The 13,226-nt window shown below is 40.9% G+C and overlaps 1 protein-coding gene and 1 pseudogene across 15 annotated transcripts in view; one reads left to right on the forward strand and one right to left on the reverse strand.

Annotated features, from left to right (window-relative positions):
- Positions 1-13,226, forward strand: part of ZNF569 (zinc finger protein 569) — a 98,015-nt gene that overhangs the window by 33,690 nt on the left and 51,099 nt on the right. For 3 of the 15 annotated variants that reach the window (XM_073016542.1, XM_073016540.1, XM_073016549.1), the window contains exons 1-2: positions 288-826; positions 2,865-3,028. The gene's annotated coding sequence lies outside the window, so the exon portion shown is untranslated. The other 12 variants (XM_073016544.1, XM_073016543.1, XM_073016545.1 and 9 more) reach the window with 8 other exon arrangements.
- LOC103234603 (large ribosomal subunit protein P1 pseudogene) lies at positions 5,061-5,574 on the reverse strand (annotated as a pseudogene).

Below are 13,226 nucleotides of genomic sequence, written 5' to 3' on the forward strand. Positions count from 1 at the left end.
TAACCCCAGCACTTTGTGAGGCCCAGGCGGAGGATCGCTTGAGCTCAGAAGTTTGAGACCAGCCTGGGCAACATAGTGAGACCTCATCTCTAAGAATTAAAAAAAAAAAAAAAAAATCAGCCAGGCGGGGTGTCCCGTGATTGTAGTCCCAGTTACTCGGAAGGCTGAGGCAGAGAATCGCTTGAGCCCGGGAGTTCGAGGCAGCAGTGAGCCAGCATCGCGCCGCAGCACTCCAGCATGTGTTACAAAGTGAGGCTCTGTCTCAAAAAAAAAAAAAAAAAAAAAAAAAAAAAAAAAATTAAGACTAAAGTCATGGAGAAGTTAAGTACCTAGTCTGAGATGACACAGCTAGTAAGGCCAAGTCTGTTTAGAATCCAGGCGGATTGGCCACACTACTTTTCGCTCACGATCCCGGGTCATGAAATCCAGTAACACTGTCACTTCGAGAAGTCCAGAAAGAACAAATACATGCAAGGTCAGAATCAAACAGCCACGAGAATATAAAACGCGACCATGGTCACACAAAAGGTCGCATATTCGCACGACCTCAGATGTCACTGGACATGGTCTGTCGCCCGGGAAACCCCAAACTCCAAATTCCATGGCCGAAGTTTCACACATACAGTCACACAACGTCACTCCTCCCTGTTCTAGCCGCTGCCAGGACCTTAAGGCTCCAGCTGACCCGGCCTTCACGGGCACTTGAGCTCTCACCACCTTCACCACTTTGTATTCTAGTCTCAGGTAGAAACCCGAGAAGACGGAACTAAACAGACTGAGCCAGGCTTCCTTCACGGACCCTGCGAACCTGCAGCTCCAGCCCACTGTAAGAAGGAAATGCCTTTTTGCAGGGGGAGAGGGTGGAGTAGGGCCGCGAAGGCCTCTGGGAAATGTAGTTCGGGGCAGGAAGCAGCGGAACGACTCGATTCTTCTCAGTACCAAGTTGTGCTCCCAATCTGAGAGCTGGGCTGGCAGAGGGCCGCTCCGGCAAAACCCTAGGCTGAGCTCCCCTGCGCGGAGCTGTGAGCCCTGGAACGCCGTGGTCGGCTTCTCAGGACGTGCAAACGGGGAAGCGGGTCCCGCCCGGGTGAGCCGCGGGGGCCTCTGGGAAGCGTCTCCCCTGGTCTAACGGACCAAGGCTTGTGGCGCCCTCAGCCACCTACAGCCCCGGCCTCAGTGGCGCCTCTGTCCCAGCCCGCGCCGGCTGTGCCTCTTCGGCAGCGTTACGTGTGGTTTCGGGGCCTGTGTCCGCGGGCTCGGTGGTGAGTCCTCCGGAAACCGCTAGCTCTGAGCGCCGGACTCTTTGTGCTGGGTGGGAGCGGGGGCCCGCGGACCCGGTGCCCCAATCTTTGGAAGAGGACGCCAGGCGGGGCGATGCCTGTGCCTGTGGTTCCCTGAGGCAGTGGGAGTGGCGTGCGAAGGACTGTGAGTCTGGCGTGAAGTGACTGTCATTTGCCAGACGTTTGTCTGGCTGAGTGTGGCCCCGGGAGCGTGTCCGTAAGCGGATTTCGTGGAGGCGCTTTCCCTTTTATCTTTCAGTATGAACCTGCGTGCAAACATGCGTGACAGTGGGATGTTGAATGAATGAAAAACTGTTTTTGCAAGGTAGGGTGTGCTTGTGGGTGTAGATGTGTGACACTTGGCATTTCTGCCAGCGCTGCATGTCTTTGGCTATGGTCATTGGAAATAAGTTCTTTTTGTTTGTTTTTGTTTTGTTTTTGAGACGGAGTTTCGCTCTTGTTGCACAGGCTGCTGGAGTGCAATGGCGCGATCTCGGCTCACCACAACCTCTGCCTCCCGGGTACAAGCGATTCTCCTGCCTCAGCCTCCCGAGTAGCTGGCATTACAGGCGCGTGCCACCACGCCTGGCTAATTTTGTATTTTTAGTAAAGGGTTTCTCCATGTGGGTCAGGCTGGTTTCGAACTCCTCACCTCAGGTGATCCACCCGCCTCGGCCTCCCAAAGTGCTGGGATTGCAGACGTGAGCCACTGCGCCCGACCGGAAATATGTTTTTATATGAAACATCGATAGCCTCAACACTTTATTTTTAATTTTATTTTCGTGTATTAGCTACATTGTTTTGTGTACGTACTAAACTCATTCTCCTCGTCCCCTACTCCACCTCATTTGGGGAGTAGAGTGGGGTGGAGAAAAATACAGAAAAGCTCGAAGAACAAAAATCATTCATAGTTCTACCAGCCATGCAACTACTGTCAAAATTTACTTTCCATCTTTTCACCCCCGCCTTTGTGAATACATACGTATACGTTCATATGTTCTATATATGTGCATGATGGCTTCAAAATTGCAGTCACACTATACATACAACTCTGTAACCAACCTTTCTTATTTAACAATATATGATTAGTATCTTTCCATTTAAACAATCACAAATTATGCCATCATTTTAAAGTATTTCATGGTATACGTTTACCCCTGCTGATGGATGATTTAGTTCTCTCTAGCTTATCGAAATTATAAACTGTGTGTTTATCAGCAACTATTTGGCACATATTTTAATGTACTTTTCTAAATTTTTTGGAGGGGGAGCAGGCTCCTAAAAGTAGAATTGATAGGTCAAAATGTATGCTCTTATTAAAGGTTCCCTGAGCCTATCCAATTATTCTTCTGTAAAGTTCCAATAATCTGCAGTATTATTGGCATAAGACTGCCTATATCCTCATACACCATTGATAACAATGGATATTCTAAATAGTAGTAATCTTTGTTCCTCATGGCTATAAAATAATTAATTTACTATAAAACAATTGTTTGATTACTTATTGAAGTCAAGCATTTAAAAAATCTTTTGTGAATTATATGTTTTCTAAAGTAGCGTTCTGTTTTCAAATTTATTTTCCAGAGTTCTTCATATATTAAGGATTCATTCATTCATAGACTCATCATTTATTGAACACTGTCTGTGTAACAGGCACGATCCTAGGTGCTTGGGATATAGCAGTGAACAAGAGGCAACCCCCCTACTATCATGGTACTTACATTTTTGTGGGCCAGATAATAAACAAGGTAAGTAAATTAAATATGAAGTATATTAAATGGTGAAAAATACTAAGAAAAAATGTGAAGTGAGAGGATATTTAGAATTAGAGATGGGAGTTTCAGTTTTAGATGGGCTCTTCAGGGAAGGCATCCTGAAAAGGTAGTAATAAAGATATGAAGGAAGTAAAGGATCTATTTATGCATAAGTGAGGAAAGTTATTCCAGGCCGAGGGAACAGCAGTTGTAAAGGCTTTGAAGTGGCACCATGCCTGTTAGTGAAGAGGCTGGTGTGGCTGAAATAGAGTAATTGAAGGGGAGAGTAGTGGGAGAGAAGAGACGAAAGGTAAGTGGAGGGGAGGAGGGCAGATCAGATTGGGCTTTATGGCCCGTAGTACTAATTTTGGCTTTTCCTCTGAGTGAGATGGGAAGCTACCGGAGGGTTTTTGAGCATGGAAATGATACTATCTGCTTACAATTTAAGAAGATAGCTTTGGCAGCTCTGATGAGAATGGCCTATGGGAGGACAAATGAGGAAAAAGCGGGCAGGTCAAGGGAAGAAGCAGAGAGACCAATTAGGAAACTACAGTTGTGTTGCTTAATGATGGGTATCCATTCTGAAAAATACTTGGTTAGACAATTTTGTCCTTGTACAAACATCATGGAGTGTACTTACACAACCTAGATGGTATAGCCTCCTGCAAACCTAGGCTGTATGGCATAGCCTATTCTCAGGCCACAAACCTGTACAGCATGTTACTGTACTGAATACCATAGGCAACTGTAACACAATGGTAAGACATTGTGTATCTAAACATATCTAAACACAGAAAAGATACAGTGAAAATGCAGTATAAAAGATTAAAAATGGGCCGGGCGCGGTGGCTCATGCCTGTAATCCCAGCAGTTTGGGAGGTCAAGGTGGGCGGATCACGAGGTCAGGAGATCGAGGCCATCCTGCCTAACAGGGTGAAACCCCATCTCTACTAAAAATACAAAAAATTAGCCAGGTGTGGTGGAACACTCCTGTAGTCTCAGCTACTCGGGAGGCTGAGGCAGGAAAATCACTTGAACCCGGGAGGCGGAGCTAACACTGAGCCGAGATTGTGCCACCGTACTCCATCCTGGGCAACAGAGTGAGATGCCATCTCAAAAATAAATAAATAAATAAATAGATAAGATTCAAACTGGTACAGCTATATATATATATTTTTGTGCGTGTGTGTGGTGGTGAGTGAATACGAAGGGTTAGGACATTAGTGTACACTACTGTTGACTTTATAAAAACCCTACACTTAGGCTACACTAAATTTACAAAAACATTTTTCTTTTTTCAGTAATAAATTAACCTTAGCTCACTTTATACACTTTTAAATTTTTTAAACTTTTTTACTGTTTTATAATAATACTTAGCTTAAAACACATATTGTATAGCTGTACAAAAATATTTTCTTTATATCTTTATAAGCTTTTTTCTATTAAAAACGTTTTAACTTTTGAAACTCCTTTGCTGAAAACTAAGACACAAACACATTAGCCTAGGCTTACACAGGGTCAGGATCATCAATATCACTGTCTTCCACCTTCACATCTTGTTCCGCTGGAAGGTCTTCAGGGGCAATAAATATGCATGGAACATGCAGGAAACAAAAAACATGCATTGTTATTGTTATCATCTCCTATGATAATAATGTCTTCTGTAATACCTCTGGAAGGACCTGCTTGAGGCTATTTTACAGTTCACTTTTCTTTTAAGTAGGATTATACTCTAAAATAACAAAAAGTATAATATAGTAAATACATAAAGCAGTAATGGTCATTTATTATTTTCAAGTATTATGTACTATATGCATGATCAATAATCAATAATATTATCAAATACTAATACCATACACAACTGTATATGCTATACTTTTATACCACTGGCAGTGCAGTAGGGGTGTTTTGTTTACATTAGCATCACCACAAACATCATAGAGTGTACTTATATAAACCTAGGTTACATGTGTAATGCATTGTGCTATGACGTTATGATGGCTATGACGTCACTAGGTGATAGGAATTTTTTTTTTTTTAAAGTTCAGCTTTTTATTGAACACGTTATAAAAGAGATTTACTCAAAAAGACCAAAGCCCATGTCATCATCAGACTCCTCGGATTCTTCTTTCTTTGCTTCCACTTTCTTCTCCTCAGCTGGAGCAGCAGCAGTGGAGGGGGCAGGACCTCCTGCTGGTGCAGCACCAGCTGCTGGAGCAGGTCCACCAGCCCCTACATTGCAGATGAGGCTCCCAATGTTGACATTGGCCAGGGCCTTTGCAAACAAGCCAGGCCAAAAAGGTTCAACATTCACACCGGCTGCTTTAATGAGGGCATTGATCTTATCCTCCGTGACGGTCACCTCATCGTCGTGCAGAATGAGGGCCGAGTAGATGCAGGCGAGCTCGGAGACGGAGGCCATAGTGCGGGCAAGTGTGGGACTGGTGCGGTGCTAGTCGCCAGATGAAGTGAGGCCCTCACTCCAACGCGGCCTTAGCTTTCTCGGAAGGACCAAGCACCTTCGCGACAGCTGAGGAAAAAAGGCAGGAATTTTTTAGCTTCATTAAAATCTTATAGGACCAATGGTTGTATGTGTGATCTGTTGTTGGCTGAAACGTTGTTACGTAGCATATGATTGTATTGTAGTACTTTAGGGAAAAGATATTGGTGATCTGGACCAGAGTAGTAAAAATGGTGAGAAGTAGTCATGTACTAGATATAATTTAAAGGTAGAGCTGCCGTGATTTGCTGACAAACTGAGGCAGATTGTGAATGAGACAAGGTGACACAATATTGTTTTTATGAGTAACTTGAATGGAGGTGTCATTAACTGCGAAGGGGAACAATGTATGAAAAACTGACTTGGAATGTAGGAAAATAGTGAGATTTCAGTTTGGAATATAGTATGTGAAATGTGAGGATGCCCATTAGACATTCAAGTGGAGATATCAAGGTGGCAACTGGATATACAAGTATGAAGTTCAAAAGGAGAGACAAAAGAGAGATCTAAGGTCTAGGATGGAGACATATTTGGGAATTACAGGATATAAATGATATTTAACACGAGACTGAATGAGATCACTTAGAGGTTAGGATAGATAGAGAAAGGTAGACAAAGGACTGATCTCTGAGTCACTCTAACATAACAAACTCTGGGAAGTAAGGAGGAATTAGCAAAAGAGACTGACGGGGACTAGCTTGAAATGTTGAAGGAACACTAGGTGAGTGTGATATTCTGGAAACCAAGGGAAGAATGTATTTTAACAAGAACTGTGTCAGGTGCTACCAATCGGCCACGTAAAATGAGGAGTGAGAAAGAAACATGGAATTTGGCAACATGAAATTCATTTATTAGGGACCCTGAAAGCAGTGTCCATGGAATTTTAGGCCAAAGAGAGAACTGGAAAAGAAAAAATTGGAGATATCAAGTCTAGACAATTCTTGAAGATTTTTTTTTTTTTTCTAAATGGAAGAAGTGAAATGGCATGGTAGCTGGAGTTAAGAGGTATACATTCTGTTTATATACTGATTGAAATGATCCAGTAGAGAGAGAAACTACAATACAGGAGAGAAAGCAGATAATATAAAAATGTCCTTAAGTAGCCAGAGCAAATGAGATCTCATGGCAGAGTTTGGCTGAGCTTGGACCTTGACCATGGTAATAACAGGAGAGAAGGGAGAAGTACTCAGGCACAGATACAAGTAAATGGGCAGATGTGTTGGTGAGAACTTGTGAACCTTCTCTTATGATTGTTTTAACTTTATAGTGAAGTACCTAGAAAGAGACTCAGATGAGAGTGAGACTGGTGCTAGAGTTTGAGAAGAGCAGGGGAAAGAAAATCACAGAGATTGGGACAGAAAATAGAGAAATTATGATTTTTAGGCACCATTAAAGACCCACTTAATGTTAGTATTTATGAATTTAAACTGAGCCTATTCTGTATAGCTGTGTGTTTTTTCTCCTGCAGTGTTCATCCGCATAGTTGCAGCCACAGACAGGTTAAGGGGAGATTTGGATTTAACCAGAATGTTGGTTTCATGAAGCAAAGAGGAATAATGTGAGAGAGAGGCAAAAGGAGTCTTAAGTTGGCAAAATAATTGATTGTTGTTTTGATTTTGGATTTTAGGCTAGGTAAGTGGAAAAGTGAAGACAGGAAGAGGGTGAAGGACAGTAAAAAATTAGTAGAATCAAGGAATGGAAGGTCCTGACAGGGTTGAAGGACTGTTGGGTTGTAATATTAGAGGAAGTAAGGTGAGACACATTGAGGGATGGGCCGGGCACGGTGGCTCATGCCTGTAATCCCAGCACTTTGGGAGGCCGAAGTGGGCAGATCATGAGGTCAAGGGATCGAGACCATCCTGGCCAACGTGGTGAAACCCTGTCTCTACTAAAAATACAAAAATTCGCTGGGCATGGTGGTGCACACCTGTAGTCCCAGCTACTCCGGAGCCTGAGGCAGGAGAATCGCTTGAACCTGGGAGGTGGAATTTGCAGTGAGCCAAGATCACGCCATTGTACTCCAGCCTGGCCACAGAGCGAGACTCTGTCTCAAAAAAAAGAATATTTTTCATATGTTTTAAAAATAGAACAGTTCTTCTTACCACTATACTGGTTTTAGAAAACATGGATGATTACTAACTAGACCCATTATTTCAGTAAGGGCTGCAAAATGGCAATATTCTAATTCTGTCATTCCTTCGTTTACTAGCTAGAATATTTTCCTAAAGAAAAAATTTTCCTCGTCAACTGTTTGTTCACCCTTAGGTACAGTTTGTACAGAAAAGGCAGAATAAATGGATTCTTTCCCTTTATATGATTTTGAGTTATTGAAGTGGTTCTCTGGCTTCTCCTAGTGGGTTGTTTTTATTATTATCACCATTATATATTCATCATTTTTAGCATACTTGATGTGTTTTAAATTACTGCACTTATTTTCTTTTCCAAGGTTAAATGTTCTCATCTTTGGCTACTGTTTCAGGATAGCTTCTGAATCCTTTTAACACATCCCCAGTAGTGTTTGATGGTGTCCTACGTTTCTGATATGATAGGACATCCCCAGATCATTTTGAACATTTTCTGCCCTATGCATGAAATCAATATTTTCTGTATGGTGCCCTGATTGCTTTAAGTAGGAAATGGTATTTTGAGACCACAGTTATAGTGCTTGTTGCTGTTGGAATGGTTATTGTTGTTAGAGGGTTTTTGTGTGTGTGGACAGAGCTAGGATATATATGTATATATTTTAATAACTTGATTAAGATATAATTCATAACAATACATTTTACCCTTTTAAAATATACAGTTTAATATTTTTATTTTTATTTATTTATTTATTTTTTTTTTTGAGACGGAGTCTGGCTCTGTCACCCAGGCTGGAGTGCAGTGGCCGGATCTCTGCTCACCGCAAGCTCCTCCTCCTGGGTTTACGCCATTCTCCTGCCTCAGCCTCCGGAGTAGCTGGGACTACAGGCGCCCGCCACCTCGCCCGGCTAGTTTTTTGTACTTTTTAGTAGAGACGGAGTTTCACCGTGTTAGCCAGGATGGTCTCGATCTCCTGACCTCGTGATCCGCCCGTCTCGGCCTCCCAAAGTGCTGGGATTACAGGCTTGAGCCACCGCGCCCGGCAATATTTTTAAAACTATATATTCGGCCAGGTGCAGTGGCTCACGCCTGTAATCCCAACACTTTGGGAGGCCAAGGCGGGCGGGTCACAAGGTCAGGAGTTCGAGAATAGCCTGACCAACATGGTGAAACCCCAATTCTACTAAAAATACAAAAATTAGTCTGGCGTGGTGGTGCGCACCTGTAATCCCAGCTACTCAGGAGGCTGAGGCAAGAGAATCACTTGAACTCAGGAGGCAGAGGTTGCAGTGAGCCGAGATCGCACCACTGCACTCCAGCCTGGGCGACAGAGTGAGACTCCATCTCAAAATAATAATAATATTAATAATAATAATATATATAATTGTATATGTATTTTTTCATGGGGTTATGAAACTACCATCACAATGGAATTTTAGAGCATTTCATCACTAAAGGAGACATGGTATTCATATGGGATTGATGGTACGCATCCCCTAGGTCCTGCCCAACCTAATCAACTACTGATCTTTCTGTCTCTATAAATTTGCCTATTCCACACATTTCATATAAATGAAATAATATATTATGTGACCTTTTTTGACTGACTTCTTTCACTTAGCATGTTTTCAAGGTTCATTCCTATTATAACAGGAAATATATTCTTAACAAAATGAGCATCATGAGTTCATACTGCTGTTTCCAATGTTAAAAATTTTAGCCAGGTGCGGTGGCTCACGCCTGTAATCCCACCACTTTGGAAGTCCGAGGCGGGTGGATCACGAAGTCAGGAGATCAAGACCATCCTGGCAAACACAGTGAAACCCCGTCTCTACTAAAAAAAATGCAAAAAATTAGCCGGGCATGGTGGCAGGCGCCAGTAGTCCCAGCTACTTGGGAGGTTGACGCAGGAGAATGGTGTGTGAACCCAGGAGGTGGAGCTTGCAGTGAGCCGAGATTGCGCCATTGTACTCCAGCCTGGGCAACAGAGCGAGACTCCATCTCAAAAAAAAAAAACAATTAAATTATAGAGTTTTAACTTTGGTTTTATTTTTGTAGCTTTTATCTGCTCAATGATCCATCTGTATATCTATATATGTATGTATAAATAAGATAATTTCAGAGCAACATTATTAGTCCTTACAATATTCCTACAGTAAATAATTTTAACATTTCTTTATAGATCTATTTGCTGCTAGAATATATCCCTCTAGAGAAGTACAGTCCAATTATTGAGCTTTAAAGTAACTATAACTAATTTCCATGTGGTTAAGCTGAAAACTTGATACATGATTAGTTTCATTTGTTTTATTTTGCTTCTGGTTTTTAGGTATAGCTTTTGTTTTAACATTTGATCCAATTTAATTTTGTCCTATAATTATGTAAAACACTTACATGGTTGGAAAGTCAGATATACAAAACAAGGTGTATTAAAGTGTACACAAAACAAATACAGAAAATAAAGAGAAGTCTTGTGTTTATTCTATTTGTGTCTCTACCACCTTTTAGTAACCGTTTTTAAATTGTTAAATTTTTTGGTTTTCCTTCTACTTTTTAATGTAAGCAAATATGCATAAAATGCTAGTTTACTATCCATATTTTTTTTTGTTTTACTTATCCAGCTTTTTCATCATAAATAAATTTGAGGATTTGGCTTGATAAGCTGAGTGAAAAACTTTTTGGTAATTATGATTGAAATTATATTAATTTTATAGATACTATTGGGAAAATAGGCATCTTTACCACGCTGACTTTTTCTGTCTTTAACTATGGTATTTATTTAAGGTTACTTTTGTGAACCTTAATACATTTTCTTGACTATGCTCTTATACAGCTTTTGTTTGAATTATTCCTATTGTCTTGGAGTTTTTGTCACTTTTGTAAATTGTGAATAAGTTAGTTAAAATGCCACATAGACCTGCTACCACATTTAACACACCTTTCTCCTGGTTAAGTGTTTGCTTGGGTGCGACCTTTAATTATTTCCCAGAGTTTCTGAAAGTCTGGTTCTGACAGGTTTTGCCTGTTTGTTTTTTTCATTTCTAGGGAAGGATAGGCCACCAGTCTCATCCCTTGACTTTTTTTCTTTTTTTTTTTTTTTTTTTGAGACAGAGTCTCACTATGCTACCCAGGCTAGAGTGCAGTGACTATTCACAGATGCAGTCATGGCACACTGCAGCTTTGAACTCCTATGTTCAAGCAACCTTCCTGCCTCAGCCCCCGCAAATAGCTTGGACTGCAGCTGCATGCCACCATGCGTAGCTTCATCTCTTTACTCGTAACCTGAATGTTAAAGTGGGTTTCTTGTAGACATATATAGTTGGTTGTTTTGTTTGTTTGTTTTTTAAATGCACTCTGACAATCTGTCTTCTAATTGCTGTGTTTGGACCATTTATACTTGGTGTGATTATTTTTGTAGTTGGATTAACATCTACCATTGGCTGGGCATGGTGGCTCATGCCTGTAATCCCAGCACTTTGGGAGGCCGAGGCAGGCAGATCACCTGAGGTCCGGAGTTTAAGACCAACCTGGCGAAACCCCGTCTCTACTGAAAATACAAAAATTAGCCAGGCGTGGTGGCACATGCCTGTAATCCCAGCTAAGGCTGAGGCAGGAGAATCGCTTGAACCCAGGAGGCGGAGACTGCAGTGAGCCAAGATTGTTCCACTGCACTCCAGCCTGGGCAACAGAGTGAGACTCCGTCTCAAAAAAATAAAAAATAAAAAAATAAAAAAACCTGCCATCTTCCTAGCTGTTTTCCATTTGCTTCCTATGCAAATAGAAACTTTTTTTATTTCTTTGTTTGGTTTCTTCTCTTCCCTCCTCCTTTGTCTGATTACTACGGTTTCCATTGAGCATTTTATATTATTTCATTTTATCTCCTGTTTACTTTATCATTTATGCTTCTTTTAAAAATTTTTAGTGTCATCCTAAAGTTTTCAATATGTATTTTTAACTAATCTAAATTCACTTTTGAAAAATGCTGTACTGCTTCGGCCGGGCACGGTGGCTCAAGCCTGTAATCCCAGCACTTTGGGAGGCCCAGACGGGCGGATCACGAGGTCAGGAGATCAAGACCATCCTGGCTAACTCGGTGAAACCCCGTCTCTAGTAAAAAATACAAAAAAATAGCCAGGCGAGGTGGCGAGCGCCTGTAGTCCCCGCTACTCCGGAGGCTGAGGCAGGAGAATGGCGTAAACCAGGGAGGCGGAGCTTGCAGTGAGCTGAGATCCCGCCACTGCACTCCAGCCTGGGCGAAAGAGCGAGACTCCGTCTCAAAAAAAAAAAAAAAAAGAAAAGAAAAGAAAAATGCTGTACTGCTTCATATGTAGTACAGGAACGTTACAACAGTATTCCCAGTTCCCCCTTCTTCTCCGTTGTTGTGTCACTTGTGATGTCTCTTTCATTCATTTCACTTATCCATGAGCTATAATCACCTAGTAACACTGTTATCATTATAGCCTTTAACAAAAAACATTTATCTTTTAGATCAATTACTAATAAAAGAACCAAAAGATTTTATCTTACCCGTCATGATTTCGTCTCTGATGCACTTCCTTTCTTTATGTAAATCCATGTTTCTGACATATATTGTTTTTCTTCTGACTAAATAACTTTTTAACATTTCTTACAGGGTAGGTCTGCTGGTGATGAATTCCCTTAGCTTTTGTTTTGAGAAAGTCTTCATTTCTCCTTCAATTTTGAAGGATAATTTCCCTGAAAAGAAAATTCTAGGTTGGTGACTCTTTTTCATTTAATGCTTTAGATATTTCACACCACTTTTTTCTTGCTTATTTGGTTTCTGACAAGAAGTCTGCTGTAATTTTTATCAATGTCATTTTATAGGTAAGGTGTTACTTTTTTCTGGGTTCCTTGAATACCTTTTCTTTTTCTTTTTTTTTTTTTCAGTTTCAATATGATATACACATTTTTTGTTTTGTTTTGTTTTGTTTCGGTATTTATCCTGCTTAGGGTTCTTTGCGCTTCCTCAATCTGTGGTTTGATGTGTGTTGTTAATTTGAAACATTCATGGACATTATTACTTACAATATTTCATCTGTGTTCTCTTTTTTTCTCCTTTTGGTTTTCTAATTGGGAAAATAGATGTCTATTTAATAGATACATGTTTTGATATTGTCCCATGGTTTGGATGTTCTCTTGTTTTTCATTCTTTTTCCTCTGTGCACTTTCTTTTGCAATTTCTATTTTCAGGTTCACTGATTGTTTCCTCTACTGCGCTGAGTTTGTTGATGAGTCCATTGAAGGCATTCTTTGTTTTTGTTAATATGTTTTTTATTTCTAGCATTTATTTTGATTCTTTCTTATAGCTTGCATTTCTCTGCTTACAGTACCCATCTCTTTTTCTAACTTTGTCATAGAGCACTCAAAATATTAATCATAGTTATTTTAAATTCATTGCACAAACTTTTACTGCACATCTTTTCTTATATAGGTTGTGCTGGGCAATGAAACATCAAACCATATGACCAGTCCCTGCCATAAGTGGTTCACAGTCCTACTTAGATAAATCAGTGGGTGCATTGGCAGAGCGATAAATGCCACAAGATGGTTAAGTTCATGAGATACAGGAGTACAAATAGATCCACATAG

This window comes from Chlorocebus sabaeus, chromosome 6 (assembly GCF_047675955.1).
Source record: "Chlorocebus sabaeus isolate Y175 chromosome 6, mChlSab1.0.hap1, whole genome shotgun sequence".
Taxonomy (NCBI): Eukaryota; Metazoa; Chordata; class Mammalia; order Primates; family Cercopithecidae; genus Chlorocebus; species Chlorocebus sabaeus.